Genomic DNA, 4680 nt, shown 5'->3' on the forward strand with positions numbered 1-4680 from the left:
TTCTTGACATTACTCATGCTCTGAAAAACATTAACACATTCTCTGGGAGAGCAGAAAGATGAGCACCAATTCAACAAGAGGAGAAGGGTAGAATAGTAAAGCTGGCACAGTAACACGCATGCTTCTTTAGTCATAGATCACAAAAGGCCTGCAGATTAAATATTTTTTCCTCTTGCTATCAATAAGACATTGTCAAAGATGACAAAGCCATCTTTTTTTCTGTATAACAAATATGACAAATTGGGTACGTGTGTTGTGTTGGTTATGTGATGGCCAAAGAAAATAATTCAAGAGCTGTTTATGTGCTGGCACACATATGTAATTATATTGGGTTCATTCCAAAAGGAGGTAATAATTCAATAGTGCAGCTTAAGTTTTTAAAGATATATGCAGTCGAATGCATTTCATTTAAGATTTACTTAAGCTTAGTTTTATGGGCTTATCTTTCTTTTTTCACATATAATCAGAAAAATATAATACTTTACTACAGAAAGGAAGCATGTGAAAAAGTGCATGACCATAATGCCGATAGCAGATACTGTTCCAGTACGAACATGACATAATAATACAGTGTGTTTTTTTAGGATGGGATAGAATTAGGTTTGGGTAGTAAGGTGTGGTTAAATAGGCGTAGTAGTCCTTTTATTAACTTTGTCAACAGTTTATTTAAGGAAAGATTTTTAAAAAAGTGTATCTTAGTTTTACTGCTTGGGGGACATTGATAAATTTTAGTATTTATGTTGACTTACTTTTTAACTTCAGAGGGATATAAAGGGATAAAGTGTCCCATACGATTAGGATTTGGCGTTTTTAGAGCTTGACTGCGCATGGTCAGTGGACAAAAGAAATGCCAAGGTTTTTAAAAATTTTGAATGAGAAAATATAAAGTTGGATCATGAAATGTATAGGGTCCCAGGCCATTGTTGGCACTGTGACCCACCAACAGCATTGGTAATCTGATTTTGGGAACTATTAGAAGCCAATATGAGCCCGAATTGATCCACATCATTCTGGATGAACTCAAAGGGTATTGACAGCAAGCCAATGATGAATGAGTAGCAATAATCTATAGCAATAATCATTTAAAACGGAATGATTGGGGTCCACGAATGCAGCAAGATGATGACAGCTGGTGAAAAAAAAAAAAAGCATAGAGATAATGCTGTAGGGCAGAAAGAGAGCTACTCATCATGCCTTTATAGGGGCTTTATAGATGAGGAAATATGATTTACATTCATTTATAACCAAAAATCAAATTTCCACCGCATGAGGACATCTATAGGATCTAGACTTGAAATAGCATTCATCATGAAATAAATCATTTAAGGTGTCAAGATACAAAATCGCATAAAAGAATCCAGCAATTCATCAGAAGCCAAATTAGCTGGAAAACCTTTTTTTTTAGGCATATGGTTTGCCTGGAGGCACCAGTACTGTACTGAACTTCATTTTCACACAGTGGCTAGTGATAAGGTCCTTATAAATATAGGTCTTGTAGTTCTCCTTCACTAAAGAATCTATTCCAATATACAACACGGACCCATCCGACCCCATTTAAATTCTTTTGTTCTGACTAAGACTTTGTTATGGCTACAGATGACTGTCTGTGCAGCCACGCTTTTTCAGGCAACAGAGGTGAAGCATGGAGCGTGTGGAAATTCCCCTGCAGGAATCCACTGACAGGTACAACTGAGAGAACGCCCCCTTTAAAGACGAAAGTGTGTCAGTACCTAATAATGTTCAGCTTTACGTGGACTTTAGAATAGTGTTGTTTTTGGCGGCCTGTTTTAATTTTAGTTTTAGTCTAGTCTTTGTGTCAAGCTGTCATTTTAGTTTTTATTAGTTTTAGTCATAGTCATACTCTTTTTAGTCTAGTCAAGTTTTAGTCGACTAAAAGTCTGAGCATTTTAGTCTTATTTTAGTCAGAATTATCTATGACTATTTTCGTCTAGTTTTAGTCGACGAGAACTGATGACGTTTTAGTCAAGTTTTAGTCAATGAAAAATTGTATTTTAGTCTCTTTTTAGTAATGCAATTCTATTTAACCCAGTCAATATAGTATAAGTACGTATTATAGAGAAAACCAAAATCTTCTTTTAGCCAAACCCATTTCAAACAATGTTATCTTATTATATTATTGTTACCTTATAGACTCAAGAATACATCCATTCCAGACACGGAAGACGCTCTGATTTGAAGTTACAACATATTTATTTTACCAACTAAACATGTTAGAAGTACACACACATACATTTAAATAAAATAAATAAAAACATTGAGATGTCTCTTAAGGTTTGTGGTGTTTTTTCCTGTGATATTTGTGGCCACATTTCTCCCCATCTTTTTCCACAACACCCGTTTTATTTTCCACTTCAATGTAATGCAAATTTTTTCCAAATGTCTTAATAAGAATAAATGCATATTTAATTTAATAATAGGAAAATAATATAATTATTATTTAATTATTTAAATATGTTTAAAATTAGACCCACATTATAGTTAAAATGTTTTTCTGTCTTGTATTTTATCTCAAAATAAAGGATGTAATTTTATTCCACATGGAAATGAGTGGAAATAAGTGAATATAGCCTCTTATTCGCTTATGAGGCAATCATAATGCTGCAGTTATTTTAACATATAAGTTATAATTGCTGCCGTTATAACGGCCCATTTCAAATGTTTATGTGCTTTTCTTTCTTTTTTTGAGCGGTGATGAAATATCTTGCTCTTGTAAATACTTGCCAATATTTCAGTAATACAAGTCTAGATCTTTAAAATGCTTCCAAATAACAGCGAAGCACAACCGCACGGTGCTCTGCAGTGGCCAAAAAGGATATAAACCGTGAATTCTGAAGTGATTGAAAACTCAGAGATGTGGATTCAGATGGCACCACACGACCTTGGTGTTTGTCAAACAGTAATTCAGTTAGGTCATTCGGCCGGAGATTTTTACACGGGTGGTGGGAGAAAAACACTGATATTCTGCATTAAGACGACAATAAAAGCACTGACTAGCTCCTGTAAATGATGAAAACACCTTACGACCGCTGGACAAACAATTACCGTCCGAATAGTGCTTACGAACCCCGACTGCCCGACCATCTCATTCACTCACCGGAGCTAAATCTGCTAAAATGCAGCGCGAGTGGGGTTTGAAGAGAGTGATGTCACCTGCGTCTGCGCAGTGCGCCCTGATGCAGCCCCTGAATGAGACGCACAGAAATACTGCAAAATAAAAACACGACTTTTCGTCTCGTCTCATTTTCGTCAACGAAAATGAAGAGACATTTTAGCATAGTTTTTATTTTGTGAACCACATTTAGTCTCGTTTTTATTCGTCATCGTCACATGACCAGCATTTACGTTGCGTCTCGTCTCGTTTTCGTCACGTTATAAAGGTTCGTTGACGAAGATATTTAGTCATACTTTTCGTTGACGAAAACAACACTACTTTAGAACTTGCACGTGGATAATGACAAACAAGCCTCAACTTTGACCACAAACATTCATCAGTCTCTCCCATACAGGCACAAATGAGATCAAGATTTCCATATTGACCGAGGGCCTGATATCATACCTGCCTGTATATTGGTAGGTACAGACATAAACCCTGACAAATGAGAAGGCGAGATAACAATGGAGAGGAAGATGAAAGAGAAATGACAAAAAAATGGGAAGTTTGACAGACAGAGGGGGAGAGAGGGAGGAGGCAGAGAGGGCAAATGCAAACAATGAATAAATATTCATGTTCACCGACAGAAAGGTTGCAGTGTGCAAAATTTCCAGCCTTTTGCAATGTGAGTGGGATATACCAATGCAGAACAGAGAGGGGGAGGAATGAGAACATTTACAAGCCTGAAGAATGATTCCACTGATCAGGAGGTCCACAGAAAAATGTACTTGCAAACGAAACAGCCTGTTATTGTTTGTTCAAATGTGTCACAAGCGAGCGACTCTTAAATAATGAGTTTCTTTCCAGTCTGTTAGATACAAAGAGTTTTTAGTGCACTCACATATTTCTAGGGCTCTTTGAAGACGCATAAGGCTGCAGATTGCAGGGTGCAAAGTCAGTAGAACCAGAGGGTGAAAATCCGAACCACATCTGCTGCTGTTGTGCATGAGTTGCTTGGCAGAAGACCTTGATTTTTTTTTGTCCTCACTGAATGAGATATTACATCTAAACCAAGTGCCTAGGGCTTTTAGAAATTACCTAATGTCCTTGTGGCATTTTCTGTTCAGATTCAGAATCAGACCATACAAACTTTGTCCCGTTTTGTGGCAGACTGGCTTATTCTTCTGTCAACAGCAAGATTTACAAACATGCACAGAACGTTCCCGCAGGTCCAAATTCTTTCACACTGATTATCAGATTTGTTTTGTTTTGCCTTTGAAACCTTGCATGAATTATTAAATTGCAAAGGGGACAACTTTGTTTCATTTTACTTCAAAACTAAAATATAATACATACTTTCAAAATAAAGTAAAATAAATATAATCTTGTTTTTTCAAAATGTTTTTAGAGAAATGTATATCTGTCCACCACGACAGAAAATAGTAGAAAATATTCCAAAACTACTTGATCCATTACCACTTTTGTCAGACAGTTTATTTATGTCATCAATTAAAACACAATTTCTGCATGTGAATATGCCTACTTCTGTACTAAAAGTTATGCAAAAC

The sequence above is a fragment of the Gobio gobio genome, assembly GCF_949357685.1.
Source record: "Gobio gobio genome assembly, chromosome: 17".
Taxonomy (NCBI): domain Eukaryota; kingdom Metazoa; phylum Chordata; class Actinopteri; order Cypriniformes; family Gobionidae; genus Gobio; species Gobio gobio.